At 45.7% G+C, this 14,364-nt stretch overlaps 1 protein-coding gene across 5 annotated transcripts in view; it reads left to right on the top strand.

Annotated features, from left to right (window-relative positions):
* Window positions 1-14,364, top strand: part of LOC137563688 (suppressor of tumorigenicity 7 protein homolog) — a 186,661-nt gene that overhangs the window by 92,926 nt on the left and 79,371 nt on the right. Inside the window, exon 1 of one of the 5 annotated variants that reach the window (XM_068276448.1) lies at window positions 7,623-7,765. The exons of the other annotated variants lie outside the window; for them this stretch is intronic. The gene's annotated coding sequence lies outside the window, so the exon portion shown is untranslated. Of the gene's footprint in view, window positions 1-7,622; window positions 7,766-14,364 lie in introns of those variants that run through there. 5 annotated transcript variants of the gene reach the window in all.

The raw sequence follows: 14,364 nt of genomic DNA, 5'->3' as shown, positions 1-14,364 counted from the left end.
TGACTTGTGCGCGTCCTCTTTGCTTCTGCGAAGTTGCCGTAGTTTTTTTGAGAACCACGGTTTGTCGTTCGGATAGAGTTTACAGGTTTTCGTTGGTATGCAATGATTCTCACAGAAGTTAATGTATGAGGTAACATTGTCAGCCCATTCATCCAAGTCTAGGGATTTCAGGGCCTGCCAGTCTGTGCAGTCGAAGCAGGCCTGAAGTTGTAGCTTCGCTTCGCTTGACCACACTTTGGAGGTTTTGAGGACCGGTTTCGATGTCTCCAGGCGTCTCCTGTAAGTTGGTATCAGGTGGATGAGACAGTGATCAGATGAACCTAGAGCTGCCCAAGGGGTGGCTTTGTATGCATCCTTCAGGACCATGTAACAGTGGTCCAGTGTGTTGGCATTTCTGGTGGGGCAGGTGATATGCTGATGGTAGCGGGGAAGCTCTTGGCGGAGGTTGGCCCTGTTGAAATCGCCCATGACGATGAACAGTGAGTCCGGGAGGGCCGTCTCCCACTGCGTGACAGTGTCGCTGAGCTCGCTCAGGGCATTTTTTACCTCAGCATCAGGTGGGATATACACACCAGCGAGAACGAAGGAGGAGAACTCCCTGGGAGAGTATGTCGGCCTGCAATTTACCAGGAGGAGCTCTAGCTCTGGTGTGCATTTCTTTGCAAGCACGGTGGAGTTGGAGCACCAAGCAGAGCTAATGTAAAAACAGATGCCTCCCCCTTTCTTTTTCCCCGTGAGGGTGCTGTCACGGTCTGCGCGGATGAGGCTGAAGCCTGGGAGATGTAGTGCGCTTTCAGGGATGTTCTCGTGGAGCCATGTTTCTGTAAAGCAAAGAATTGGGGTGTTTTTACCAAGTTCGAGATTGTCCCCGAGGAGTCTCAGTTCATCCAGCTTGTTGGGGAGGGAGCGGACATTTGCGAGGAGGGCTGCAGGGACGGCTGATTTTCTGGACGTGGCTCCATACGGAGTTGGACAGGAAACTGTCCTCTGGGTGTGGGGCAACAGTATGTTCCCATGTGAGGACCTGTGCCCTAGAGTAGGTGGTACGTGGGGGGTGCCTCGTGGGATCCATGAGTGTAGAACCCGCTCAGTGGGAGTCTACAGAGTGGCAGTGCAATACAGTGTCTAGCATCGAGAAAACAAAACATACATGCCTAGAGTGCAAACACAGTCCGTTTCAGGCAGAGCAGCTCGGGCTAGTACATCAGTGCACTACGGTCCGTACCCAGCAGTTCGACCCAGGTAAACCCAGTGGTGCGATACAGGTGTATACAGTGGACAGGTAGTAGATCGCTGCACAGCCCATATACAGGTTCACAGACCATATGCCTCGGAGCAGTTGAATAACAGTCTGTATGCTACAGTGCAGTTAAATAGTTAAATAACAGTCCATATGCCGCAGTGCGGTTAAATAACAGTTCATGTGCCACAGTGCAGTTAAATAACAGTCCATTTGCCCCAGTGCAGTCAAAATAACAGTCCATATGCACCAGTGCAATTAACTAGCAGTTCATAGGCCCCAGTGCAGTTTAATACAGTTCATATGCAGACCATATGCCACAGAGCCGTTAGATAGACCATGTGCCCATTACTAGGGGCAGATTCCGCAGTGTACCTTTGAGCAGTGAGCCTCTGAGCCAGAGCAGAACATGTGGGGGAGCCGGCACATGGAAACATTATCCCCCCATTTATAGCCTGTTTAGTTGCAAGAAGTATCATGACCAGGGGTCTAGTCCTGGGAAAAGAAGTGAGTGGACTCACCTAGAAAACCCATGCGCTGCCAAAAATGGGCGTGGCCAAACATACTGTGGGCGTGGTCATGGGTGGGGCCAAATATACATGACCTTAGCAGTGATGTAAAAGGAAAAGGTCTGCCGTGGAAGTTTGAGCTCTGCGGTAGTGTATCCCCCCAAAATAGATGTAATCTGACAGCATTTCACCAAAAAGACACATAATCTGGTAGATGTTCCTCCAAAATACAGATAATATGGCAGTGGTTCCCCCAAAATAGATAATGTGACAGCAGCAGTTCCCCCAACATACACAATTTGGAAGCAGTTCCGCAAAATATGCGGCAGTGGTCCCCCAAACATACACAATCTGGCAGCATTTTCCCAAAATACGCATAATCTGGCAGCAGCCGTTCCAGTACCATACACACAATCTGGCAGCTGTTCCCCAAAATACACGTAATCTGGCAGCAGCCGTTCCCCCTAACATACACATAATCTGGCAGCCAGTTCCCCAAAATACATAACAGCGGTTCCACAAAAATGCAGATAATCTGACAGCAGTTCCCGCAAAATAGGTACCCCCAGCATAGGTATCCAGGTCTATAGGTGTCCCCAGTATAAGTAGCCATGAGTATAGTAGTCCCCAGTAGTCCCCAGTATATGTAGCCAGAGGTATATGTGCCTAGTATATGTAGCCAGGGGTATATGTCCCCAGTATATGTAGCCAGGGGTATACGTGCCCAGTATATGTAGCCAGGGGTATACGTGCCCAGTATATGTAGTCAGGGGTATATGTCCCAGTATATGTAGCCAGGGGTATATGTGCCCAGTATATGTAGCCAGGGGGATATGTGCCCAGTATATGTAGCCAGGGGGTATATGTCCGCAGTATATGTAGTCAGGGGGTATATGTGTCCAGTATATGTAGCCAGGGGGTATATGTGTCCAGTATATGTAGCCAGGGGGTATATGTGCCCAGTATATGTAGCCAGGGGGTATATGTCCCCAGCATATGTAGTCAGGGGGTATATGTCCCCAGCATATGTAGCTAGGGGGTATATGTCCCCAGCATATGTAGCTAGGGGGTATATGTCCCCAGTATATGTAGCCAGGGGGTGTATGTCCCCAGTATATGTAGCCAGGGGGTGTATGTCCCCAGTATATGTAGCCAGGGGGATATAAGTCCCCAGTATATGTAGCCAGGGGGTGTATGTGCCCAGTATATGTAGCCAGGGGGTGTATGTGCCCAGTATATGTAGCCAGGGGGTGTATGTGCCCAGTATATGTAGCCAGGGGGTGTATGTGCCCAGTATATGTAGCCAGGGGGTGTATGTGCCCAGTATATGTAGCCAGGGGGTGTATGTGCCCAGTATATGTAGCCAGGGGGTGTATGTGCCCAGTATATGTAGCCAGGGGGTGTATGTGCCCAGTATATGTAGCCAGGGGGTATATGTGCCCAGTATATGTAGCCAGGGGGTATATGTGCCCAGTATATGTAGCCAGGGGGTATATGTGCCCAGTATATGTAGCCAGGGGGTGTATGTGCCCAGTATATGTAGCCAGGGGGTGTATGTGCCCAGTATATGTAGCCAGGGGGTGTATGTGCCCAGTATATGTAGCCAGGGGGTGTATGTGCCCAGTATATGTAGCCAGGGGGTGTATGTGCCCAGTATATGTAGCCAGGGGGTGTATGTGCCCAGTATATGTAGCCAGGGGGTGTATGTGCCCAGTATATGTAGCCAGGGGGTGTATGTGCCCAGTATATGTAGCCAGGGGGTGTATGTGCCCAGTATATGTAGCCAGGGGGTGTATGTGCCCAGTATATGTAGCCAGGGGGTGTATGTGCCCAGTATATGTAGCCAGGGGGTGTATGTGCCCAGTATATGTAGCCAGGGGGTGTATGTGCCCAGTATATGTAGCCAGAGGGTGTATGTGCCAGAATAGGTAGCCAGGTTTCCCCCCCCCCCCCCCCCCAGCAGGAGGGGAGCAGCGCAGAGAAGACGGAGAGCTGTGAGCAGCAGTGGAGAAGGGGGCCATCTCCCCCCCTCCCTTCTCTCACCTCGGGGCTCTCCTTCCCTCGCTCTCCCCTCCACAAGTAATGTGCGGGCAGCCAGAAGCGGGCGGGACTTGCCTCTCCTCGTCGTCGGAACACCGGATCTGCATGCCGCAAGTCTGGTCTGATTCAGACCAGAGCAGCGGCACGCAGATCCGGCGCCGGAACGAGGAGAGGTAAGTCCCGCCCGCTGCTGGCTGCCCGCACATTACTTGTGGAAGGGAGGGCGAGGGAAGGAGAGCCCCGAGGTGAGAGAAGGGGGGGAGATGGCCCCCTTCTCTACCGCTGCTCACAGCTCTCCTTCCACTGCGCTGCTCCCTCCACACAAGCCAGCGTGGACGGCATCCACCCTAGGGAAATAGTAAGTGGACGCCGTCCACGCGCGTCCACGCCCCACTCGACCCCTGATCATGACATTGTATCTTCTGCTACCCCTGGCCTCTGCCAGCACTTCTGGGTGGACACTAAATTTCAGTCCATTGTCTCTGTGCTCTTCTTGCAAAAGCTGTTATGAGAGTGGGTGTGTCCCTGACTGCTTGTATGCTGGAATTTTGTTTGGCAGTCTATGAACAGGAAGAAAAGCAAGGTCCTATGACTGCAGCTTTTTGTAACAACAAAAAAGAGGCATATGTAAAAAAAAAAATCTTTTTATAATTTTATACATCTTTAGTGCTAGAACTATAGACTATTACAAAACAAAGGGATACAGTTAATACACAGTGGAGCATATAACACATCAGTGAAAAGTGAGCCCTGCCTAATTAAGACCACATCCTATGGGATTAAGGGGTAGAACTGGATAGGGGTAGCTGTGTACAAGGTGGTCAGTTTGATGTCCTAGGTGAGATTATGGAGATTATGTGCTTGCTGAAGAATGGGTTAGAGAAGCAAGAGGAGAGGTAGATGAATGGTCTTGCAGAGGTCATGATGGATTGGATTGGGGACAGTTGGCTTGCAGATAGGCAGTGGCGGCTCCAGGATTTTTTTGGTGGGGGGTGCTATGCATGTGCTGGACCAAGTTCTATGGTAGCTGATGACCCACGCACCGAAGGATAAATGGGCGTGGCCATGACCAGATGAGGGCGGAGCTAACTGTAATTTAAAGTGAACCCGAGGTGAGAGTGATATGAAGGCTGCCATATTTATTTCCTTTCAAATATTACTAGTTTCCTGGCAGCCCTGCTGATCTATTTGGCTACAGTAGTGAACTGAATTACACCAAAAACAAGCATGCAGCTAATCTTGTATGATAAATAGAGGCGCCCCTTAAGGATACAAAAGAAATCCTCTTCCTTTTCTCTCAAAGCAACCACCTCTGCAGCCGTGTTACAGGTAGGACCCTCTCTCCTCCACACATATGATGTCAAGATCAACCACAGCCCCAGGAATTACGTTGCCACACAGGTCTTCCAGTCCACTTCCAGAGGCCCCTCCTATATCTTGGGTGCTAGCTTGTGAGCTCCATGCAACCGTCATCAGGTATCCCCTGATGACGGCGAGAGGCCGAAACTAGTCGGGACGAGAGTGGGCTATGCATCTTTGATCGTTTTTTGCTGCTGAGTACCACAAGGGTGGGAAGCGCATAAGCCGGAGAGGGTCCTAATTGGTTTGGGACCCTCACTGTGTGAGTGATTGTATTTATTTTATTCTGACCACTTCCAATAAATTTTGTCTCACATTTTATCCACTGAGAGTACCCTTTTCCTTTTTCTGTTGATATTGGGTTGCATGGGAGCTCACCAGCTAGCACCCAAGATATAGGAGGGGCCTCTGGAGGTGGACTGGAAGACCTGTGTGGCAACGTAATTCATGCAGCTAATCTTGTCAGTTCTGACAATATTGTCAGAAACCCCTGACCTGCTGCATGCTTGTTCAGGGTCTATGGTTGAAAGAATTAGAGGCAGAGGACCAGCACGGCAGTCCGGCAACTGGTATTGCTTAAAAGGAGATAAATATGGCAGCCTCAATATTATTCTCACCTCGGGTTCCCTTTAAAAGTGCAATGCAAAGACAGTGGACCCAAGTTTTGGTGACCCTTTCCCCAGAAAATTTACATAATTGTGCAGGTTTTCTCAAGAAAATACATGTAATGTGAGCAGATTTGCCCAGAAAATACGTTCAATCATGTTGGCAGATTTGCCCGGAAAATACGTTCAACCATGTGGCAGATTTGCCCAGAAAATACGTTCAACCATGTGGCAGATTTGACCAGAAAATATGTTCAACCATGTGGCAGATTTGACCAGAAAACACGTTCAATCATGTGGCAGATTTGACCAAAAATCACGTTCAATCATGTGGCAGATTTGACCAGAAAATATGTGCAGTCATCATGTGGCAGACTTGACCAGAAAACACTTCAATCATGTAGCAGACTTGACCAGAAAATATGTTTAATCATGTGGCAGATTTGAGCAGAAAACACAATTGTGGCAGACTTGATCAGAAAACACTTCAATCATGTAGCACACTTGATCAGAAGATACACCTGCTAATAATTAAATAAATAATAAAAAAAAAATTTACTCACCTGCTGAGGAACTTCTGTCCCGGCCTCCGTCTGGCGCGCAGCTCCCACGATCCTCAGCCAGCCAGCCAGCAACTGAAACTCCCGCGCCGAGAGCAGGGCTACGGGAAAATGGCACCTGAAGCCCTGCACTGCAGACTCGAAGTCTCCAGAGCAGGGCTTCGGACGACATTTTACCGTAGCCCAGCTCTGCGAGAGCTGCAGGCTGCTGCCGGTGAACTGAAAGTCAGTTCACGCTGGGGGGTGCTTTAGGGGTGATTGGAGAATTTTAGGGGGTGCTTCAGCACCCAAAGCACCCCCCTGGTGCCTCCACTGCAGATAGGCCATATCAAACACATAACCAGGATATGCACACGTAATTTGATTGTGCCCTGGGTAAGAAAAGTATGAATGTATGTAGGTGTAAATGTATGTTCATACTTCTGTGATATGTAAATAATAAATTGTTGAATGAAATGAGTCACTGTAGTAAACACTGAGTGTTAGAATAGATGCATAAAAGGTAACTGTCTGCTTTATGGGAAGTCCTGCAACAAATCTCATGCAATTGTCGTCAAGATTTCACTTACAGAGTTTTTTAACTGAACAGAAGCAAAATTGGTTACAGTTCAAAATACAATTTGTATGGTTTCCATCACTGCCGATTGCCGCTGCTCTGTCCCTGTACTCTGCTCAGAGGCCAGCAGAAGCATGGGGCTCTCTATAGGCTGCATTCGACCAATTCTTCCTAGCAACAGGGAGAATTTTCATTGGTTTTTCCATTACCCAATGAGAATTCTCCCTGTTGCTGAGGATTCCCATTGGTCTCTTGCAGCCCAGTGGAAATCGTTATGTTTCTGCCAGTCTTCAGCTTGTCTACTGGGACAGAGCGATGGCAAAATACGTAGCCCAGAGCAGATGAGCTACCCCCATAGGCTATATTGGGGAACACATCCACCTGCCCGGGATTATCACAGACTGCACAGAAGTGCGTTCCGCTTACTCCAACGAATTCCACTGACAAGTGTGAACCATTTACGGTCAGTTTAGCAATGAGCTGAGAACAGATGGGAGCACAGCCTTCCAATCTCACCTTTTTATAATGACACAGTTGTGTTGATATTGTTGATAGACATTTTGCACAGCTCTTGAATTTGCATTCCCTCATTATGCTGCAGTAGGGCCTAATAAAGGGAGTCCATGCAAAAGCTTGGTACACAGACCAACCTGCAGCCTGCTTATCATCTGACTTTAGTCTGTTGATAGGATGATAGATAGATGGTTCGATAAATTCCGTCATGTCTGATTTTATTTCTGATTGTTTTTCTAGTAGATTTCTCATAGAAGTGAATGGAAATTGATAAGAAAAGATAAGCGAGTCGAGCGGAGAAGCAATCGGACGAAAAATGACCGAAAAAACGCATCATGTGTACCTAGCAATAACACACTAGTTGGACCAGTGTGTCTACAGAGGTGCAGTTATAACTGAGAGCAACTGATTAAGGCCTCTTTCACAGTGCGACGTTAAAGTCGCACGTTAGAAAATGTTTTAACGTGGACTAACGCACATCAATATTAAGTCTGTGCAACATTCACAGTGCACACGTTGCGTTGTGTGTAACGTGTACCAATATTTAAAATGTGCTGCATGCTGTGCGTTTAGCAACAAATCTGCTGCGTTGTGTGTGTTGCACATGCTCAGTAATGTTTTGCTTTTTTTAAATGTAACGCATGCGCGGTTTTCGTTCCATCACTGTGCAACGAAAACGGCGCACCAGACGCAGGGCTAAAGAATGTACTATGACGTCCAAGTTATAGTCTTTCAATGCGTTGCATTAGGGGCACGTTATGCGACCTTAACGTCGCATCAGACGCACCGTCCCACTGTGAAAGAGGCCTGAGTGTAAAAGGACCCTTATGGAAATGTTATATGCAAATATATGCAGCTTGGAAATAGAACAATTAAATTCAAGCAAGATTTGATTGGCCCACTTTTACGTAGCATAAATTCCCTAATTCTTAATATTTGATTGAATGCATTGAAATGAGCAGAATCCTAAAAATAGGAGATAAGACTGGTGCTAAGAACACTATGGAAGTATAGTTTGCCGGAATCATGTGTTACTGACTGACTCTTAGTCGGTGTTGACTGGCATTTTCCAGTGATTTCACTGCCGCACATTTTCTATTGATTCTTCTGGATGTCATAGAACTAGCAACTATTACCAAAATGCAAGCAGCAGGATATTTGAAAGCTTTAGCAAGCATGAAGTGTGTGGTATGAACTAAGCTTATTGATCACTATGAACTTTAAAGAGAACCAGAGGTGACGCAAAGTTACAAAAAAAAAAAAAGAAGTAAATGCTTACCTAAGGAGAAGGAAGCCTCTGGTGCCTCCAGAGGCTTCCCACACAGTCTTCCGTTCCGGTCCCCCTGGGGGCCGCGCTTCTCTTCTGGCACGATTGTAGCTGTGCTGCACCCATGAGAGTACAGTCCCCCTTGCATGTTTAAACTGTAACATACTGCTACATATTTCCAGTTCAGTCTGCAGTTAGTGATGGTTTTCTAGCCGTGATGATTTATGAATCCATACACCTTTGACAACAATATAATTGTTAGCTTGATGGAATTCTTCCAATTTTTAATTTGCATCCTCATTTCCTTCTGCACGGTTACTTTTGTGCAGGTTGAGTTATTCCTATTTAGCTCATGTGCTGCAGCCACACCCAGTTGAGTTTCCTGTCCACACACCTGTGCTCCTAGCAGAGATGCACAATGGAGAGAGGTGAGCTAGATTAGAAATGTGTCCTGGAGGGAATTGTTTTATGCTTTCTTGTAAAGTGGAGTTCCTCTTTAAGTGCTGCTTTTCGCTGCACCGCTCCCGTTAGTCTCCATTCACATTGCATGCGTTGCCACCCGGATTTCGGCAACGCTTGTAGGAGGAAGACACGCACGACATCAGAAGTGCATAGACTGCACTGTCTGATGTTCACACTGCATGCGTTCCGGACCAGTGCGGTCCGCGAACGCCTGCTGCACGCATTTTTTCCCGAACGCGCGGCTGACCCATTCACTACAGTGAATGGGTATCAGCCATGCGACGCATGCAAACACAGATGGCGTGCGTTCGTACACGTTGCGTTCCAATCGCACGGCCATCTGCATTTGGTAATATGAACAGGGCCTTAGTAATTCCATCCTGCTATGTTTCTGCTATCATGGCATTGATTGTTCACCCAGCATACGTATCTGTAACAATGAGGTGAAAACGCTATTACTTTGTGTTGAAACAAGCGCCTTTAACTTTTAAGAAAAATATGACTTCCAAGATTATTACTTATTCTGCAATCCTTTAGTCTGTGATTATTTTCTTTAGGTCAAAGTGTAATTCAAGCCTGAGCAGGAACAATATGTCACAGAGCTATCATTAGGCCTTTTTCATGGATGCTCTTTTCCGTGAAATGTTTTCATTCTGGTGATTAATGGAGCACTTTGTGTTGCCCTTGTCTGTGTCATTGCACTAAACTTGCAATTGTGAGGTATGTATTAATGGTAGCATATGGCAATAGTGCCTGTCTCTTTGCAGCCTTGTTAGGTAACAAGGCCTGTACTTTTTCACACACAGAATATATTTACAGTCTTAAGAAAGACATATGGTAATAAAAACAAAATAGCTGACCCTTTAGAAGTTCTAAAAATACATTGTCTAAACGCACACGCACATGCGTGCACACACACACGATCACACACTCACGATCACACACTCCATCATGATGTCCTTATTTAACAAAAGTGAAGTGGAGATGGCATGTGAGAGAAAAACTAAGTACACCCATACTTCAGTAGCTGTAGATCTACCTGTAATAACTAGAATACCTACAATAACTTGAAGCAATCATTTTTCTATAACTATTCGAGTCTGAGTCTCTCACATTATAGAGGAGATTTGGCCCCAGTGGTGAAACTGTAGGGTAGCAGCACCCACAAGGCAGGAAGGGGAGGAAGGCAGAATCCAGAGAGGACACCTAGCTGAAGCGGGACAGGGTAGGCTAGCCCGAAACAGCTCTCTCAGTTGGTGTCTGTCACTGTTACTGTGAACATGTACATTGCATGATCCTTATTGTTGATGCTGCTGTCCTGTGAGAGGTTGGATTTCTTTGGATGATTATGACGGCACTTGCTGTTTGATCCTATGGTGGTATGACACATCAGCTCACATCTTTGTATCACAATAAATGACGTATTTTCAGGAAGCATATTGAAGTGTAGAGTGACAGTCATTTGGAATATGCATGTGCTGGAGATAATACTTACCTGTCACTGCTCCAGCTCCGACACTGGTGTCACCCCAGAAACTTTGTACCTGCTACTAGAGCTCCAGGCGCACTGCAGTCTCTTGACAGTTAGACTGGAGCTCTAGCAGCAAGTTACTGTATAAGGCTCTCAACCCTTGCTCTGCCTTGGGGCTATAGCCACACACTAGGGGTGGGTGGTGTTGGCCTATTGGCAGGTCATTGAATTTTACACATTTTTGTAGGCCAAAAGTGGGGGTGGGCTTAACTATGAGTGCAGTTTTCAGTTCAGCTGTGGCTGGATAGTGTACAGGCTCTGCCTCTGACACAGGAGACCAGGGTTCAAATCTCAGTTCTTCTTGTGTAGTAAGCCAGCACCTATTCAGTAAGGAGTTCTTTGGGCAAGACTCCCTAACACTTCTACTGCCTACTTAATACTCTCTAGTGGCTACCTCACAAGTGCTTTGAGTCCGACAGGAGGCAAGCGCTATACAAAAACTGAAATTATTCAACTCATATGGCAGTCTTCATATCATTGTCACATGGGGTTCCCTTTAAAATATTGATTATTTTTTTTTTCTAACTATGGCAATTGCCTGGAAGCCCTGCTGATGTTTTTTCACATCTAAAATAAGCATGCAGCTAATATGGTCAGACTTTAGCCAGAGCTCCTGGTCTGCATACTTATTCTGGGTCACTGGTTTAAAGTATTAGAGGCACAGAATAACCAGGACAGCCAGGCAATTGTTCTTGTAAAAGAAACTCAATGTGATAGCCTCCATATCCCTTTCATTAGAGTCCGTCCCTATGAGAGTGCCAATAAAGGCTTTAATCCCTGGTACACACCATGCAATTTCCCATCAGATGGACTGGTTGAATCAATAATCTTTGTCTTGTCTGATCTGCTCCCGATCAAGAACGGAATCGATTTTGTGCAGCAATGATCTGAAAATCAATCCTGTACTTGATGGGAAGTAGATTGCATATGATAAGTTATTAATTCAACCAATCGATCTGATGGGAAATTGCATGGTGTTTACCTGGTATAAGGTGCATACACATGTACAATGGTTGTTATCCAAAAGGATCAGGACTCTATCCCTCAAGTGACAGTTTGCCAATCACCATCCAGATGCCTCACTCCGCTTTAGCAGAGCAATGCATCTTACTAGTCTCAGCTAGTGCAGCGATTGGCCAGAATGAGTGAGCTGTGGTCCTGCCCTCAGCGCCACCCACCTGATTGGCCGTAGGGCACCTGAAGGGGCTACATTACTTCCTCACATGCTGCCACTCCACGTCTCGGAGGGTGAGTGAGCCACTGGAGGACAGTGAAAGGGGGAGGCAGGACAGACTGAGGGGGAGGCAGGATGGACAGAGGGGGGACAATGGATAGAGAGAGGGGGGGCACAAAAGTCACAGGGGGAACCCAAGAGGTACAAGGGAGACATAATAATTTAGGGATTTTGGGGGATAAAGGTTTATAAGATGCCCCTGCACCATGGACACACCAAGATTAGTATATATATATTTTTTTCCCCTTATTTTTGTCCACTAAACCTTATGCGTTTTATGGACCGAATAATATGGTATGTGGGCAAAAGGACAGTAACGTCCCCTTAACTCAAGTACGTGCCCCAAAAATGAAGATCCAATGAATGGGAACAGCATGCAGATGGTTAATACACCGTATAAGCTGAAAGAGCTAATAAAAATGTGAAAAAGCTACTTCTCCAGGAGTAATTGTGGACTAGCATTGTGGTACTTAAACCACTTTAACAAGAGCCTAAGTGCCAGTGGGTGCTGTTCCCATCCACTGGATCTTCACTTCTGGGGCACATTCTTGTTGTTATGGGCAGGCTACTAGTCCTTTTCCACACAGAATATAGTGAAATAATATTACAATTATATTCTCAAAAAATACCTCTAATATACCTGCTTAGCAGGCAGAGCACATTTTTTTTCAGGAACCACAAAGATATATGTACCAGCATTTACTTATAAACTGTCATTATTTCTGCATACATATAATTGCATTTTGTTTTCATGTAAGCAGAGGAGTTACTATTGACTTTTAATTGTTTTTATTACTGTGATGCTTATGATATATGTTCAGTAGAAATCACTTTTTGTACAGTCAGCGGTGTTACTTTGTCAGCCTTATGTTTTGGAGCTAATTCTTTGTATAATCTTTAGCAGTAAAAATCAGATGGGACAATACTTTCCCATGGAGACTTAAATCACATTTTAAATAAAAATTCATGAGAAAAAACCCTTAAAGCAGAAAAGATAGCTGCCGATTAAAAACAAAAAGCTGCTAAATACCTTTTAAATAAACCCCCTGGATAATGTGGTTTAGTAATTGGCTTACACGTTAATTGAGCTTTAAACCGATTAGAACTTAAAGGCTTGGACGCTCCTATGAAGTAATGCACAGGCTAGCCTATTAACTTTGTACAATGTGCAATACCTGTCAAACTTTCTGCAGCCCAATCCATCAGCTGGCTGTAGCAACCAAATACAGGATCACAACTAAAAAATATACAAAAGCCTTTGATAAAGCTGATCAACACAATATTGATGGTAACAATCCTATTACAGGTGCTTGTAGACACTGTGCAATAATTAGTATAGAGAACAAGGACTATATGGAGATGAAGGCCGTAGCACAGTATTTGCAATTAGCCAATATTCACTTTTGTAGGAGCCCTTTTAAGCCCCATCTACACCATACAATTTTTTGTTCGATTCGATTCAATCTGACATGTCCGATCATCCCGATCGGACATGTTGGATTGAATCAAATCAATTAAGCGAATCAAAATGGACAAAAAATTGTATTGTCTAGTAGGGGCTTAAAATAATAATTGACCCAGAGGGTGATCTTTAATATATTATGTATCTATACAGGTTGTTGCACCCCCTAATGATTTTTAAAATCTATAAATTAATATTTAAATAATGAGCAATTTTATTAATTATGTAGTTACATTAAATTAGTTGTGACTATGGAGAATGGAAAAAAACAATCTGGACTGGATTGTAAGCAGAACCAGAACAATGATTTTGCACGACATCAAGCAGGGCAGTTTTCTGTAGTAGTGGGTTCTGTTTATTGGCATCAGATACATGCTCAGATGTAAGGCTGCAATGTTTCAATTGCAGGGCACTTTCTAGGCTAAATAGCTATTAGGGTGGTTGTGTAAAAATTCTGCCCCCTTCCCCACCAAATATCAGAATGATGTAAACGCTACCCTTAAATTGCCTCACTACCCACAAAAATGCAGAGCAGCAATGGAGCATCTCCCTAATCTTGCAGAACTGCACCCTCCTCCAGCAAGCAACCTTCTCCAGTCTTCAGCAGCACTAGCTCCTGGTTTACCTGCTATGGTGTGATATCTACATCACATGGCAGCAGATCATGTGAGCTCCAATGCTGCGGGAGCCATGGAGATGGAGACACCGAAGGCAGGTGGAGGGTTCTGCTGGATGGGTGAGTTAACATCTTCTGCAGCGCATTTACGGCGTGTGGACCACCTTTACCCCAGGCAGTAACCTGCCTTGCCCACTTGTAAAAATGGGAATGTTCCATTATTCAGTATCCATAAAGCAATGTTTTTATTGAATAGTAATGATGGGGAACAGGATCACACTGTTCTGTGTGTGGCCATCTCTAGGTCTTAAGGTACATACACACGTCTCATTTTTACAAACGACCGGCCTTTCGGACTGGTCGTTTGGACGTCAAATTGGGCGTGCGTACAAACGGTCGTTCGGCTGATA

The sequence above is a fragment of the Hyperolius riggenbachi genome, chromosome 3 (assembly GCF_040937935.1).
Source record: "Hyperolius riggenbachi isolate aHypRig1 chromosome 3, aHypRig1.pri, whole genome shotgun sequence".
In the NCBI taxonomy this organism is placed as follows: Eukaryota; Metazoa; Chordata; class Amphibia; order Anura; family Hyperoliidae; genus Hyperolius; species Hyperolius riggenbachi.
The sequence above is the reverse complement of the archived record's forward strand: the minus strand, read 5'-3'. Positions and strand labels throughout refer to the sequence as shown.